General features: G+C 36.8%; 1 non-coding gene across 1 annotated transcript; it reads left to right on the top strand.

The window, feature by feature from the left end:
- The first annotated feature begins 6,893 nt into the window (after positions 1-6,893).
- ACRALDRAFT_t127 lies at positions 6,894-6,969 on the top strand. The gene has a single exon. It is a non-coding gene; the product is annotated as a tRNA-Tyr (tRNA).
- Positions 6,970-18,482: the final 11,513 nt, after the last annotated feature.

Raw genomic sequence — 18,482 nt, 5'->3', positions numbered from 1 at the left:
TCGTATTTAGGGTATAGTAGTCGTAATAGAATCGTAACCCTCCTCCTGGCTTTTTTATAAATAGAACTAGAGCTTTAGCGGCGGAGCTACTAGCTTGTATAAACCCCTTATCGATAAGGTCGGTAAGGGTCTTCTATAGGACTAAGAGTTCTTCTCTGGATATATTATAAAGAGGGCCCTAGGGTAGTTCTGGCTCCTTATTATCGGGCCCTTATATAAGGTTTACTTTATAGTTAACCCTAGGTCGATAAGGGGGAAGGCGGTTCGCTTATAAGTCAGAGAATAAGTCCAGGAATTATCGTAGTATCTTTTCTAGGATATACTTTCGGGGGTCGACTAGGGACTTACCTTAGAGGGCCTTATCGATATCTTTAATACTAACTACGTAGAGCGCGAGTTCCTTTTTACCGAGCCGTTATTTCCTTTATAATCGCCGTATAATACTAGCGAACACCGACCCGGTTATTACTTAAGCTCCGCGAATAGCTCTAATATTATCGGGGTCTTCTTCGCCTTAGAGTCGGATATCTATCCGGGCCACTCTATAATAAAGGCGATATCTTGTTATATAATAAGTAATATCGTTATATTCTATTTAAGGTTTCCCTAGGAACACGTTATAATCTAATCCTAGTATTATATAGGCGAATAATCGTTATATATATCCACCGATCTTAAGATCGTATACGGCGATACCGGAACTCTTTATAGACCCTATAGTATCGGAGAACCCTAAGAGGGGTCTTCTAGTCTTATTAACTAATAGGAGGCGGAGGGACTTTATAGGACGTTTACTTATAGCGACCTAATAGTTATATCTAGTATCTTTAAGAGCGGTAATTAACTTTTTATTAATCCGCGCTTATATAAGAGCTAAATAACTGCTACGCGACTATAATATAAACTCTTTTTAATCCCTTTATTCCTTTATAGTAGGCTCTAGTACCCGTTTTTATACTAGGGCTATTTTTTTTCCGAGTCTTTATTATTATCCGTGACTCCTATATAGATCGTCTTATTATCCGAGGCTATTAAGACCTTTATTACACGGTTCTTTTTATAATCCTTAGCGTCTTTTTTCTTTAAGTAACACCTTCTAGCTAGGTATCCCTTCTTTCCGTAGTTATAGCACTCTCTTATCTCTTTTTTCTCGGTCTATACTTAATTAACTCCTCCTATCTTTATATCGCTATCGTGATTACGAGTATAACTATTATTATTACTATTACGTGGCGCTTAGCTAAACCGTGGCCTTATAGCGAGGGCTTTGAGTCTTTAACTAATGCTTTATACTTTAGTTACCTAGGTATAGTAGTTATTTAGTAGTTTCGCGGTAATAAAGGCGGTATAGAGGCGATTATTAAGAGCTCCCTCTAGGAATATAATCTTCGTAATATTATCCTATTAACCTTTACCGGCGATAGCGAGCTATTATTTAAAACCGGGTATAAAGCTTCCGAACGCTTAGTTTTTACGCTAGCGTAATATTCTTAGAGTGTTAGCCGCGCGAGGTTATTTATTAACGTCTTTATATATACGGTTAAGGTAATTAAGGAAGTCTTCGGGGTTATATTAACTATCGGTTCCGCCTATAGCCTAGAAAGAGGTAATAATACGGCGGGGAGCTTTATCTAAATAGGCGTTAATAAAATACCACTTCTCGCGAGGGCTTTAGAAAAGATATTAATCGAGTAGGAGCTTTTCGTGAACCTTAGACGATTAGCTCGCGTACTCGGAGCGTTTACTATTAAACTTCTAGGGTAGTGGAAGTGCTTTAGTTCTAAGGTTCGAAACGGGCGTTATATCGGGTATAGTCGTAGTAACGGGTAGCTAAGGGCCCTATATAGTCTTTTCTGATAGTATAGCGAGACGAGGCGTGGCTATATATTATTAGTTTTATATCGCCTATAATAGCTAGTTAATAGTATTCTATTATTCTTAGATCTAGGTGGTTAAGGTCGCGACCTAAGTCTATAGAGGGTTAATAATCTCCCTCCTCTACTCGGTAGCCTTAGGCGACTCGCCCGCTAGGCGTGACGGAGCGCCGGGAGGTGGATCGAAGTGATAGTCTATCTTTATTAGCGTAGCGTATAGGTTTCGCTAAGCTTTAGATATATAAGCGGCTGGTTATAAGTTATTTATAGAGTAAGGCCGAATAATTAAATTATCTAAAGCTAAGGAGAAAAGAAGGAAAGGGGAAAACTCTATAGGTGCTTACGACCTAAATATAATATCGCGGCGACCCACTAGGAACGCGCTGTGATTGGTCGGAAGATCCGGTGCTCTACCGGATTATCTCCACGGGGTTAGCCCCTAATAAGGGAAGAGATAGAATAAGCTATCGCGAGCCTATAAAAATACTACGCCCTATAAGGCGGGTAGCTATTATAGTGGTTCCTAGGGATCGAGGTTATTCGGGACCGTCCCTTGAGGAGGATATAGCTATTATAATACGATTATATCGTAAAGGTAGGATATCTATTATTAACGGTATTTAACTATAAACCCATAAGCCCTATAAAGCCGGCAGAGCTGCTACTATACGCTAGGAAGTCCACTACTATTAAAAGCTATTAACGGAAGATAGGATTAGTTCTATACGCTATAGTAATTACACGCCCCGATATCGCCTTTATAGTTTCACGACTCTATAGATTTAATATAAATCCGAGCCGTTAATATCACGAAGTAGCCGACTATTTAATCCGATATCTGCTGGCTATATAAACCTACGCCCTGGAACTAGGTGGAGGCGACTCTATCGAGGTATTCACCGACGCGTCCTTTACTAATAACTTAATTAATCGTAAGAGTAGTTAGGCATTTATAATACGACTATTTAGAGGTATAGTAGCCTAGCAAGCTAATAAGTAAGCAACGGTGATAACGTTAATAACAGAGGCAGAGCTGCTCTTACTATTATAAGGTGCGAAGGAAGGGATATTCACGAAGAGGCTATTAGAGGCGATGGGTATGATATTCGATAATCCACGACTAAAGATACGATGCGATAATAGCTAAACAATACGCCTGTTAACGGCGGAGATCGCTTAATTAAATACACGATTACGGCACGTGGATATATATAACTGCTGGCTACGAGAGGCGTAGCAGTGTGGAAGGATTAAAGTCAGCTACGTTATAAGCGCTGATATAATCGCTAATAGATTAACGAAGGCCCTGTCTAGGAAAAAGTTTAGAAGCTTTAGGGAATAGGAAGGAGTGATGGATATATAGGGACGTCTCTATATCAATAAGCTAGAAAAGATCTTACCCCAGTATTTAGAAGAGCTGGAAGAGAAGTTTAATAGAAGCTACGTGGACGTTATAGAAGGGGATATATCGATAGAAGAGGCCTATAAATAACGTTAACTAAGTAACTATTATATAGTTATTTAGTTGGGGGGGTGTGTCTTATAGGCTGGCCTAAAGAAGGTCCGGAGCGGGTTATTCCGGGCCTGAAAGTGGGAGTGGATCTGCCGCAGGAATAAGGGCAGGAACTTAGCACTACGATCAGAGATTTTACAACAGAGTCAATTAAATCAATAGATCGATCTCTAATTTTTACGTAATTGAGTTATACGCTGTTTGCAATATAGGGCGGTATAGCTAGTATATAGGAGGTATAGATACTAAGACTTAACTATTCGGAAGGGGGTCCTATTATAATACTTTTCCGTTATTTCGGAAAAAGGAAAAGGGGAAAAGGGGTTTAGCCTAAAAAGAGCTTTAGAGGTGGCCTAAAGAGGGCTTTAGAGGTAGATTTTAGGGTAGAAATTGCCTAAAAAGGACTTTAAGGGTGGAAGGAAGAGGGGATCTAGAAATTCCTTTGCTTTCCCGGGCTTATAACCTTTATAACGGTCACGAAGAGATAGAACGGAAGAGGAAGATTTAAAGGAAAAGAGGCAGTTTGAATTATAGAAGACTATAAAGACTATAGAAGTAAGATACCAAGAGAGAGAGAGAAAAGGAAGAGGGAGGGCGGTAGCCTAGTATATATAACCCTTTCCTTCGGGTATTCTATGGTTTATTCGAGCTGCTAATTTAGTATTCGGACCCTAAAAGTATAGGCGAGGGTCCGTGGGCTCTTAGAGGTCCGTGGGCCTACCTAGAGGTCCGTGGGCCTTCCTGGAGGTCCGTGGGCCTACCTAAAGGTCCATGGCTCTACCTAGGGTCCCGGGGGACTCGGGAGGACCCTGGAGGACTTAGGAAGTCCCTGGGGGACTCGGGAGGTCCCTAGAGCACTTAGGAGGACTCGGGAAGTCCCTGGGGGACTCGGGAGGTCTCTGGGGGACTTAGGAAGTCTCTGTCTTATAGGAGGTTTCGTGTATCGTACTATACCGTATATAGATATATTTATTTTCTGGGTATAGTACTAACATATCCTCCTAAAGTACCCGGCGTATTATTATCGCCGCTATTACCCGCTCCCGAATATAAGATATAGGGTATAGGGCGATTACCTAGTAAAGGGTCGCCGATAAGATATCGCCGATACCTAAGGCTAATAAGGCTAGGGTTATTATAATACTAGATTAGTATATCCTATATTCCGTGGCTAGAGAGCTAGCTAGGAATAAAATAACGGGTCGGTATACTATTAGCGAGGAACTAAAAGACCTGGTTAGAGGGCTATAGACTATTAACTCGGATTATATATCCTTAATTAAGAATATTCGCTTAGGGACCGGAAGGAGAGCGGGGTACTCTTTAGGAGGAAAGGATATACTACTATTTAAGGGACGGTTAGTATTACCTCTATAGGGCGCCCTAAGGGCGGAAGTCCTACGATAGCACCACGATAACCCTAGAGCTAGTTATATATAAACGAATAAGATACTTAAGCTGATTTTAAGAAAGTTTTACTATGTGGACTTAGCGGTGCACGTTCGTGATTATCTTACCGGATATTCGGCGTGTTAAGGGGTATAGGTGCCACGATATAAGCTATACAGTTAGCTATAAACACTACTATTACCTAAGTATCCGTTATAAGAGATTAGTATGGATTTTATTATAGGTCTACCGCCTATAAAAGGGGTTAACGGGTAAACGTATAACGCTATCCTAGTAATCGTTAACTAGTATACGAAGTATACTTTATTTATTCCTACGCGGAAGGACCTAATAACACCTTAGTTAGCGGCGTTACTATATAAGGAGATTAAGTGCCGATTCGGTAGCCTAAAGGGTATAGTAATAAACCGGGATAAGCTATTTATTAGTTAGTTTTAGATAAAGTTTTACTATAAGCGGGCGAACGCTAAGTGATTATCCACCGTATACTACTTATAAACGTATAGTTAGACGGAACGAATATATTAGTTCCTAATTAAGTACCTATAAGGGATTACCGGTAATATAACGATATAGTAGCTTATTTAGTTATCAAAAACAGGGTTCGCTTATAATAATAATAAGTATTCCTTACTTAGTATCTTACTATATAAAGCATTATACGGGTATTATCTATATATAGTAGAGTATATTTAACCTAGGGATAATACCTGGGTATAGGGCGTTTAAGAACGTATTGAGAAGCTAGTAGGGGTTCGGTAAAAGGTCCGCGAATACTAGGCACGTGCCACGGAGTATTAGGTTCGGCACTATAATAAGCGCTACTAACCGTAGTAGTATAAGGTGGGCGACGTTATTAGACTATCTAAAAAGAACTTCCGATTCCGTTAAGGGTCGAAGCTAGCACCGCGGTATATTCGGGTATAGGTAACTAAGAGGATTAGCGAGTAGGGGTATAGGGTTCGCTTTCCTACGCTCATAAGGATACACGATATATTTCTGGTATTCTTACTAAAGCCGTGGAAAGACCGAGTAGCCGTAGAACTATTAGTAAAGAATCTCCCGCTTTTAAAGGACGAGTAAGATAAATAGGAGGTAAAAGATATCGTTAATTATAAAGAAGAATAAGGCAAAACGTTCTATTTTATAAAGTGAGCGGGCTAGCCGGTAGAGTATAATACCTAGGAACCAGAGGACCACCTAGAAAACGCTCTAAGGATCTGGAAGAGGTACTAGAAGCATAAAATATATATATATATATATATATATATATATATAAAAAGTAGGACGACTACGAGATAGTATAAGGCGCTAAAGGGTTATTGGATATAAAAATAAGAACTGAATTATAGGTTATAATAATCTTTCTCTTATAGTAACTAAGAACACGGGGTTAAGCCCCGACTTATCCTAAAATTCTAAAACTATTAGAATAAAGTTTAACGCTATTTCGGGTAATTATTACCGGCGATTACTTAGCGAATAAAAAAATTAATTACTAAAACTATAGAACTCGGTTTTATTACTTATATTAGCGGCGGCGGTGTTATCGTTATTAGGAGCCGACTCTATAGCGAGGGTATAGCGATAAGGAGTGCGGATACGGCGGTAAGGGACGTCTTCCTTATTAGAGGACGTAAAAATAGGCGGCGTATACCTGGCGTCGCTAGCTAGGGTATTAATAACCGATAAAGCGGTAAAGGCTCGATAAGCAGGATAATAGGAATAAGCCGCAGTAAGATAAGGGATAGGCGTAATAGCCTTATTAGAACTATTAGTAAAAGGATTATTATTGCTATCGGCGGAGGCGTAGCTGTAGTAAGTAGCCACCGACTATCCGGCGAAACAATATACAGAGCGGGGCGTTAAGCATTATTAATGGCCGCTAAGAGGTCGGCGAGTCTATCTAAAGATAAAAACGTCTTAAGGCCTCAAAGGCGGTCCTTATAATCGAATAGGCGGTAGCCGTTTATCGCTAAATTCTTAATAAAAGAGGTAAGTAACTTAATATCGCGGAGGTCGCCCTCGCGAGACAGGTAGGTCTAGTCTAGTAACGCCGACGCTTCGGTGTTATTAATACGACTAAGATAGTATATGCCTTTATAGTATAGTGGTGGTATACCTGGTATATAGTTAAGGGTGACTGGGTCGGTTCGAATCCGGCTAGAGGCGCACGCAAAAGAGGAACCCCTTTTCCTTTTTTACGCTACTCGGATCCTATTCTGGGGGGCCCTTATCTGCCTTAGTATATACGATAAGGGTTGAATAGAGGGCCCGTTAGACCCACCTTCCGCCCGGCTTCGCTAGTCGTTAATAGGTGCCACGGGGGAGTTGGTCGCCCTACCGTGGAAAACGAGAAGACGGTATCGCGCTGTCCCTGAGCGCGTGGGTAAAATACGCGGCGTCTCTTCTATACTACGGAAGCAGCCTCTTACGCTATTACGTAAGCGTTCTACGTGGGCATATAGCCCGCGTTAGCCCGGCCTATAGTCATAGAAAGAGCAGGGAAGCTTAGGAGCTTTAAACCCTAGGAAGCGTATATATAAGTCGCCCGTAGTGGGCCCGCAGGGTTAGCCCTAGGGCATATAGAAGGCGCATAAAAAACCAAACCGAGATAATCACGCGCGCGCCATCAATCAAGCACATAGTCGGCTTCAAAGCCGCTACGGGCAAAACGCCACCGGCTTCCTAGAATAGAAGCCACGAGTTTCGAATATATATTAAGTCAGTAATAGGGCCCCCCGCGGTACCCATATAAGGCAGTAATCCTAGAGGAGGAGGGTATAGGGGTTTTTATCTAAGCCTTATACTAGTTCCCTAAGTCTTATACTACGGTTTTCCCCCCTATAGGCATCTAAGAAGGACCGTATAGTCAGAATTCTGACTCCTAGCTACTTAAGGTAGGATAAGGATAGCGGAGTAAGAGATAATAAATAAATAAATAAAAGATAGTGTATAAAGTTAACCGTTATTATAGAATATAAGAACGAAATCTTATCTAAAACTAATATCTATAACTACTAACTATTAAGAATATAGTCGAATAGTTGGCGATTAGAGAACTTATATCCTTAACGGTACGCTTTTTTTCTCCGCGGTTTATAACTATATAAAACTATTAATAGGCCTTAGAAATACGCTTATAAGCGTGGCGCCGAGCTATTAGCGTTAAATTATTATCTATTATATAAATACGCTTACTGCTATTCTATAGTAACTAAGTAGTACCTAGTATAAAATCCGGGACCTAATAACTAATTAGCATAGTAAAATCGCCGAAAAGTCGGCGAACCTATAGCGATATATTATTAATAACCCCGGGTATAGGCAATGCAGCGACTAGCTCCTATACCGTCGCCGGTCTTATCGAAACAGTTATAACTAATATATAAATGTAGCCGGGAGATATAAAATAAATAGGGCGCCTTGTCCCTAATACCCGATTCCTACCCGTTATCGGTATTATATTATAGCTCGCGAAGAGCTATAGTAATGTATAAGTTAACTGACGATATAATAACGACCGACTAGTATAATAATAATAATAATATTAAGAATAACGATAAAATCGAAATAGATAAATAATCGGGGAGTAATCGGCGATTATAATAAAAAATAGTTATAGGAAGAGAATTAGGAGCCACGAGGAAAATCACGCGAGGTATTATATACTTATCGCTGACCGGTTACCTAAGGCTAGGTATAATATCCGTAAAAGGTTAAATAACTATGGGTAGTAATAATAAGTATCGCGGAGTTTCTATAGTAATATTCGGATAAATCACGAGGTATATAGTCGGCGATAGAACGCCGAAGAGGTAAATAAAAGAGCGGCCACTCTTTTTCCTACGGGTTTTAACAAGGGCTTATATAGAACCAGATAGAGATGATTAATCGCGATAAACGCGTAATTAAAGGTATCACGATAATACGAGTCTATGGGACTAGACTTATTAGGGGGGGCAGTGTAACGAGATAATCGCAGACCTATCGGCATAAGTCGGACCGATAGCCGCGCACGGACCACCGATCCGAATCTATCTCTGTATGCGCGTTAAGGAATCAGTTTAATCCCTTAAGTTAAAGTCTTGGTTTAAAGTCAGCGCTTGGTTGACGAACATACTACGATTACTCTGCGATACTAGGCTATTAAGCCTTTTTTCTATGATATCTTTTCCTTAACTAAAGTCTACGGACTTTCCTTTTGTTACAGCTAGCTATAATGTGGTCGGTACTAGGGTATAAGTCGAGTTATCGCTATAAGATAAGGGATAGTAATTAATTAGGCAGAATAGACTCCCGCTCTAGACTAAAGCTAGCTAGTATATATATAAGAAAGGATAAATAGCCGCCCTTAGGATAAGGAGGCTAGCGATTAATTAAACTCTTTGGCACCCCTTACCTTTAGACTTAAGTATAATCACGTCCTAACCACTAAGTGCCCTTTATCCTAATTATCTCTTTACTCTTCGCGATCACCTATTTAATATATTAATCGCTCTTCCCCTCTAAGGGCGCGAGGACTATTAAGAAGTTAAGATAAGATAGCTAATCTAATCGATGATTAATAGATACTCGATACTGCTAAGTAGCCGGACTAAGCCTACCCGGATATTAGTCTACTTATGTTCTCTACTAAGGCATTACCGGGTTAGGAGTAAGAGCCCACGCCTATACTAGAACCTTTTAATGAATTGGGCTACGAGTAGTAGCCTGTACGCACGGAAGAGAGGAAAACCAAGCAAATAGCTGTTGAATTCGTAGATCCGTAGGATTACTACTTATTGCGCGAGCTTGAAGCTGCGTATAATAAGATTGATATTGTATGTGTATGGAGCTGACTTCTGGGATTTCTTCCTGGATCCAGGGCTGGCAAAAGACCCTGAAAGATTGGGTGGCGACTATTACGTCAACAGCCTACGCGAGGGTTATCACGCCACGTTATTAGCCTAAGTAATAACCAAGACATCGTATTTACGATACCTAGTGTATTTATATAATATATATCATAAGCCAAGTATATACGTATTATAGTGTAGGTTAAGCTGGTTATAAAGTAGACGTCTAGTTATATAGCTATAACCACACACTGTTTATTTTGACTTAGATATTATACTTATGATTATTATGATTATTAATTATTATGAGTATAATATCAACACCCCCCCGTAAGCTGACTCTTATATAATAAGTGCAGCTTAGTCAAGTTACATATATAGTTATATTATAGCGCAGTAATCCTAGTTTATCTAAGACTAGAATACATAGAGAAAAACTTTAGAAAAACCTGTTGTTTTTAATTTAAGGGAAAATTCAAAAACCCTTGTGATTGTTATAGTATATTATTCAAACGAAGGTTCAGAAAAACCTTTGATATCTAGGAAAACCCGAAGGTAAAAAACCTAGTTCTATCCTCTTGTAAAGAACTAAGAATACTAAGTATTAAAACCTAGTATTTTAATTCTTTAATATTATTATAAGGCGGTAAATCATACTCAGGCAACGTATCATCCTTATGACCTAGGTTTATATAACCGTAAAGAGTATTATGAGTCTCTTTTACTAAACCTTTAGTTATTATATTAGCTATATTAAATTTCGTATTTATATATACGATTGTTACTTTATTATTATGTAGCTGTTGCCTGTAGTAGTGATACTGCCTGTCGATATGCTTTACCCGTTTATGAAATTCAGGGTTTTCGGCGAGCTTCTTTCCACTCTCACTATCTATTAAGATAGTAGGAATCTCGAGAGTTTTATTATGATTATTATGATTATTATTATTATTGTTTCTTATATTAGAATCTAGACCTAGATTCTGTGTTATATCTTTATATAGATTATAAAGATAGATCCCTTCTTTAGAAGCTTCTATAAGAGCTATGTATTCGACCTCTGTTGTTGATAAAGCAACGACTTTTTATTTAGTTAAGGTCTAACTAATAGGGTTATTTACTCCCACGCAGTAAATATATCCTAAAGTCGAGGTTCTATCTTCGATTATATCTAAAAACCTGGCATCAGAATAACCGTAAATACCAAGGTCTTTTTTATTATAGTTATATAAAAGACCGATAATAGAATATGTATTTATATAAGCCTAGATTCGATTTAACGCAGTAAAGTGGTCTTACGAGGTATTACTCATATAGCGAGAACACTGGTTAACTACGTACGTTATATCTGGTCTTAAATGCAAGGCTAGATATAATAAAGCCCCGATTTCCTATTAGTATTTATTTATATTATTAGTTAACGCTTATTCAGGATTTAGTACTAGGACCTTCTTATGTATATAAGGGGTGTTAATCCTTTTTAGACTTCGTTTATTATATCTATTGAGTATCTTATTAGTATAAGGCAACTAACTTATAGAAAGAGTCTTATTATCTTTATTTATATTTATTATATAGTCTAGAAAGGTATTTATTTCACCTAAATCTTTAAGTGTAATATCTTTAGACATTTCTTTAAAACAGTAGTCTAAAGTGTTCTTAGAAGGGCTCAGAGCCACTATATTATTAATATGGCATAAAAGAATAGCTCGTTCTTCTATTCTCTTAATTTTATTATATTTATAAAGGGTAAAAAGTCCGTTATTATATTCAGAGACCCGGCAACCTAGCTTAGATAATATTTTAACTAGGTAATTATACCAGAGTCTAGGACTTTATTTCAACCTATACAAAGCTTTATTAAGCTTACAGAGAGTTATATTATTATTATTATTATTTTCTAAGCTATCTTCTTTCTCGAAGCCTGTAGGTTATATAGTGTATATCAGGGTATCTATATTGGCATAAAAGAACCCGTTTTTAATATCGAAATGCCTGAATGTCTAGCCGTGTAATACGCCTAGGATTAAAGCTAGTTTATACCTTTCTAGCTGGGAGGTAGTTAAAAAGGTTTCTAGATAATTAAGACGTAGAACCTGATTAAACCCCTGAATAACCCACCGAGCCTTATATTAAATAGCTTCGCCAGAGCTATTATATTTGATTCTATAGACCTAACGACCTCCTAGTACGTGGTAGTCTTCCTTGATTTCATCATAATTATTAGGCGTATTTTTTATACTTATTAAGTCCTAGGTCTTTCTATTTTCGAGTTCTGATATTTCTGCTACCATCGCGTCTATCCATTTACCCTTATCTAGGCAGTTCATAGTCTGTTTATACGTAGCTGGTTCGTTAATCGAATTTATAGTTAAAGGAAATAGGGAATTTTCTTAAAACTATAGGTTTCTAAGTATAGTATCTTTTATATAATATAGTAAGTGCGCACTATTATCATAGGATATTAAATCCTTATAGTCCGGTTTTAATGGTTCTAAAGGTATTTAGACTTCTAGCCTGGTACTTTGGCTACTGTTATTATTATTAGCCGGGCTATGGTTTATATTATTATTGTTATTATTAACAGCTAGAACTTCACAGCCCGCTGCCCGTTAACGAAGACTCTTATGTCTATTATTATTATTCTCCTCTTCAGGTTAAATAGACTTAAGAGAACGTTTCGAAATATGCGAAGGAATATTTTATTAAAATTAACCGGTATTTTTACTAAAAGTGATTCCTTTATTATACTTGACCGGTTAATAAGGCCCGTGGTTAGAAACCTGATTATATGCCTGCGTATTAATATAAGGAGGGAGGTTATTATTGTTATTTCCAGGCGTATAGTTATTATTATAGTTATCTAAAGAAGAGTAAAGAAACTGATTTTCTAAGACATAAACGTCTCGAAACCAACCAGTCTTTCTAGTTACTGGGTGACAAACCTTATAGTTATAGTCATTAAAACCTATTAAAGCACCTCGAAGTGCCCTTATATCTAGTTTCTTTATATTCGGGTCGTTATTTTTATAATAAACAATAGAACTCCAGACCTGTATATTATTAATATTAGGTTTCTGGCCTTATAAAAGCTTATAAGGACTCTTATACTTAAAAGCTGAATTGGGTGGTCTGTTGTATATATAAACAGCTAAGAGCATAGCTTCACCCTAAAGGTATCTAGGTAGCCCTGAGTGGAAAAGAAGAGCTCGAACCTTTTCTATTATTGTTCTTATAACTCTTTTCAGAGAGACTTAAGCTTTATAAGTGTACGGTGGCTTTATATTATGCTTTATACCTACAAAGAGGCGTTAAAAAGAGGTGTTATTAAATTCTTTTCCACCGTCTATATCTACTTCTTTAATAAAGAAGTGATATTTATTATTATTATTATTATTATTATTATTATTATTATTATTATTATTATTATTATTATTATTATTATTATTATTATTATTATTATTATTATTATTATTATTATTATTATTATTATTATTATTATTATTATTATTATTATTATTATTATTATTATTATTATTATTATTATTATTATTATTATTATTATTATTATTATTATTATTATTATTGTTGTTGTTGTTATTTTCTGCCTGAGCTTTCTACTCTTTTATAGCTGTTATAACCGTCGTTTTAGACTTGTCTTAGAGCAGTTATGCCCATAGGAACCGGGTGGAACGGTCTAGTATCAACAAAATCCAACGCTTTTTATTATAAGAAAGAGGTTCGATCAGTCCGCAAAGATCTATATAAACCTTTTCTAAATAGGAAAAGTTTTGTATTTATTAACTGAATCTTTATTCGCAAGTGTAATAGACTTGCTTCTTTTATAGGTATTATAGCTCTGTATTTTAGTTAACTCTTCGTTGGTTATATTATAGTCTTTTTAAAGAGTATTAGTATAAAGACTTTTTAAGGTAATAGAGTTAATATAACCTATCCTGTTATGCCACAGCGTTGTGTTTTCAGTTATAGCCGTAGCCCTTCGACGGTTATTACGGTCTCTTTGTCTATAAAGCTCTTCTTAAGGTTAAAGAGGTTTAGATTTCTTTGTTATATTATTTCTTTATTAAAGTTTAACTAACCCCTTTATTATATTTCTTTATGTATTTAGTTTCTTTAGAACCTGTTCTTTGAACCTTTAAAACCTCTTTATTCTACTTAAGTCTTAAGACTGTTCTTTAGGTAAAATACCTCTTTCTAATAGTTTCTTTGTGTTTTTTCTAGTATTTATTGTATTTATTTTCTAACACTTAACCCCCCCGTATAATAGCGCCCGTGCTATAGCCCAGTATAGCCCGTTATAAAGCAGAGTCGCTGTATAAAGGAAGAGGGGCTCTTTATTATTAAATAATAAGAGCTTTTTGTTTCTAGTAAGACTGCGAGCTTCACTATTAAGACGAGAGAGACTGATAATATTCGTGCCTATTTCCGGTATATAAAGGCACTCTTTTAAAAGCAGAAGCTTTCTAGTATCCCTGAATTTTATTATATAGTCTCCTTCACCTCGTATCTTTATTTCCTTTACCTAACCCTAACGAACGGTTCTTTCTTTGGTATTATAAGTAGAAAAGAGTCTTTTTTATTTATAATAACATACGCCGTAGCCCCGCTACTAACACAGAAATTTAGATCTAATTTAATACTATTTTCTGCTTATATTTTATGAATCTTTTCCTCTAACCAATCTATATTAAGGTTAGTATTATTTATATCTTTATTTCTGGAAGAGATAATAAATACCTGATCCATATTTATTAGATCCTTTATAAAAGGATTCAGACGGTTTAGAAGAGGAAACCGAGGAGGGAGAACGTCTTTAAAAATAACGCCGGCCTCTCCGTCTTTATTATCGTCTTCCTATTCTTTTTCCTTTTCCTGCGGCTGATTCTGTAGTTGATTCTGTTAATCTATAATCATATTAACCGTAATGGACTCGTCGTTCTCCTCCTCTAAAGACGTATCTAAGGCGTGCTGTTCCTTGGCCTTTAGTACAAGGTTTATTATACGTTTCTCTTTTCGAGAGAGACTCGTCTTTCCTCCTTTCTTTTCCTTATCCTTTCGAGAGGACTGGGATTTATTTACCCTATTCTGGGTATTTTTCCTTAATACTGAATTATTCTTTATTACCCAGTTCTTAGGTGCTTGTTTAGGATAGAGAAAATAATAGTTAGTCGGCGTATAACCAGGCTTCTTATAGTTCTTATAGAATAAACCCTTAGTCTTCTTCCAGAGTTTCTTTATTTTTTTCTATGATTTTAAACCTTATATAAGGAGGGTATTTAACGAGTAATCGACCTTTCTTAAAGCGTCTATTAATTCTGCTATTAATTTATCTAGTATATAACTAGTAATATTATAACGGAGAGCTTAAGTTATTTGCCCTACTATAGATTCGTACCTCTTATCGAGACTATTAAGAATCCAGGCAAAGACCACCTTATCAGAAAAGGATATACCTCTTTGATTTAAGGTAAACAGTCTCTCTTATATTTTATATAAATACACTTCGAGATTAGGGAATTCTAAAGGCGATAGGTTAAAAAAAGAAGTCAGGACGATATAGTCGGCCTGGAATCTCTTTACTTCGTATAAATCCTTTAGTTTATCCTATACTTTTAACGCTTCGTTTATTCCTTAAACCTGAGTTAAGGGACCGTCTAAAAGAGCAGAGAGTATATCTCCAGCTACCTTCAGAGACTCCTCCTTCTGTTTCATAGAAGGATTTACTAGAAGGGGCTTTATAATATCGTCTAGATATTTTCCTTTACGAGCAAAGTAAGCATGCATTCCTATAGTCCAGTTTTAATAGTTTATGCTGCCCTAGAGCTTGCGGACGGTAATGTCTTTAGCACCCTCTTATTAATCTATTTTTAAGCAGCAGAACGATGTTTTTTATTATTTATTTAGGTCAGAATTAACTAAGTTATTTGACGATTTGTTTTTATTATTTTTATTCATTTTCCTTTAATCCCTTTTCTTTACTGCGTTATCGATAAAGGACAGAAACAAAGAATACTAAGCTAAAGGTCTGATTTTGATTAGCCTAGCTTCGAGAAGTGGGTCTAAAAGTGGGTCTAAACAGTAAAGCTATTTATAAATCTCGTAGCGCGAAGAAAAGCGATGCTCGTATAAAGCGAATAATAGAATTTCCACGGGCGGACTTTTTACTAAAAGCTTATATACCACGTTACGATATCCTATTATTACAGGCAGCGCGGTAGGTCAAGTGGCTTCATTATTATAGCTATTATTCGTGGAGCTAAAAGTTCTTAAAAAAAGAGGTAATACACCTTCGAATTAGGCTATCACCGCCGCGCAACACGAGTAAAAACAATAAAACCAATTAGAGAATTCCCTTAGACGTATAAGGATCTCCTTAACGTGTACGCGGTGGGTACTAAGGTCCTTACTATAGATTAGGATATTATCTAGGTATATAATGTAGATAGTATCGATAAGACCCTTTAAGGCTTTATTAATATAACGTTAAAAAATAGCGGGGGTATTATATAGTTTAAAGGGTATCACTAAGTACTTAAAGTATCCGTACTTAGTTTTAAAAGCCGTCTTCTATTTATCCCCTTCTTAAATTCTTAAGTAATAGTATACGTCCTTAAGATCTACTTAGTATAAACTATAAAGGACGCGAGACGGTTAAGGATTTTATATATTAGGGGGAGCGGGGTACGGTCCTTACGGGTAACCTTATTAAGACCTTAATAGTCTATATATAGGCATAGCTATCTTCCCTTCTTTAGTATAAATAGGATCGGGGCGCCTATGGAGCTTATTAATAAGCGAATCCACCCTTTAGCTATAGCCTCCTTAATATAGTCTTATAGAACGGCTAGTTCTTACTCGGCTAGGGGGTAGATAAGGCCGAATAAGGGTAACTTATCTTCCTTTATCTTAATTATATAATCCTAACGCTAATAAGCGGGTAAACGGCTAGCCTCCACGATATCGAAAACGTTTAAAAACTCTTAATAGGGCTTAGGGATAATACTCCGTAACTTGTCCTTATCTAAAGACTCTTAGTAGGGTCCTGGATTAAGATATTCTAGGATCCCTTTATTTAATTACGTCAGGTTAAGGGGTATAGGGAGTATAGGTAGCGATAGGTCCGATTAAATAATAGGGATTAAAGGATTATTAGGTAACGTATCCTTTTCTTTATCGGTAGCGTTTTACTTTATACCGATAACTCGGCTAATACGGGGGGCACTAGACCTTATAAGGCGGATAATAAGCTACGCGTACTCCTTCGCCTTTTTTAACTCTTTTTAACCAGGAACCCTATAAAGGTCCTTTTATTATAGTCGATATATCTATTCGCCGGATCGGAAAAAGATAACGGGGTTATACTCTATTAACTAGGGTATACTAAGGATACTTTAGGACCTATTAGGGCCTATATCTAATACCTTAAACTCGATTAAATATATCCGGGTCCGGTCCTAACTATCCATAACCTTAATATATATATTAAAGGATCTAAGGGACTATATATCGACCCTAGGGATAACCTATCAAAGTCTTTTTAGCGGCCCTAATAGACTATAGTCGGGAGGCAGGGCCTTTTAGTCGATTAGGTTAACCTCGGCGCCTTTATTAAACTTAGCGCTCCGGCGGCCCTATCAGCTACTTAACTATAACTCTAACTTTACCTTAATCGCGCCCTTACTAATAAAGAACGGCTAAGACAGCGGCCCTTCCTAGGCCTAAGCCTATTTAATAACGGGGGCTTATAAGTTAACCGGTAGGTTATTTAGGTTCTAACTAATAGAGTATCTTAATAATTAACCTAACTTCGAGGGTTTTTTTAGGTATTTATTCCGGTAATAACCCTTTTTATTATAGCTATAGTATATAACGCCGCTATTATTATGCCTTTTAGGGGGCCCGGGGGCTTTTATATCGTTTACTTTAATTAATTCCACAAAGCCTTAGGGAGATATAAAGGGTCGAATAGTTATAGTATAGGCCTTATTAGGGGCGCTATTACGCCTATACTTCTCGTCGCGGGGCTACCTTAGGCGATTATTCCGGGGCGTCTTTTTTTATTTTTATATAAAACAGTAATATCTGCCTATTAAGCTATAATACCTAACGCCTTATTATTAATAGGGATACTAGCGGCTATAATTTAGTTATATAGCGGCTTATTAAGCTTTATTAAGATTAACTATATACGCCACTTATTAAGGAAGGGTAAGGATACCTTATTAAATAATAAGTCTAGTTTATTAATAAACTTAGTATAAGTCTAATTAGGTTTTTATATAGTCTAGTCTAAGAATAGTTGCTTAGTTATAGATATTTTACGGGTTTTATTATTAACTAACTACTCGGTTAGGAAGGTCTTAAAGCCTTCCTAGGTAGCACCTTTAGTTTTCTTATAAACGCGCTTATAATAGGTATACTATTAGGATTTTATAATCTTCGGTAATAAAGTAAAGGTAAGATAAATCCTCTTTATTTTAAACGGCTTAACCTTATTAAGTATAAAACGCTCCTTAATTTCTTTAATAAATATCTAAAACTAGTTATAGGACTGCCTATCTTATTTAGGGAGTTTTTATAGGACCTTATACTAGCTTTTACAGGAGTCTTCTTAGGGGGTATACTCGGAGGTATTAGGGTCTTTCCTTTATTAAAGGGTAAGAAGGCGCTTCTCCTTCTTTTCACGTACTCGGCGGTCCTTATAATACTTAATTAGGAAATCGAGTTCCGCTAAGAATAAAATGCCGGGGGGGCGGCTCTTAAGGTCTTTAATATCGAATTAGGGTCCTACTTAGATAACTTAGGGGGTCCCTTAGTCGAGTAATA

Source organism: Sodiomyces alcalophilus (assembly GCF_042370955.1).
Source record: "Sodiomyces alcalophilus JCM 7366 unplaced genomic scaffold ACRALscaffold_3, whole genome shotgun sequence".
NCBI lineage: Eukaryota > Fungi > Ascomycota > Sordariomycetes > Glomerellales > Plectosphaerellaceae > Sodiomyces > Sodiomyces alcalophilus.
The sequence above is the reverse complement of the archived record's forward strand: the minus strand, read 5'-3'. Positions and strand labels throughout refer to the sequence as shown.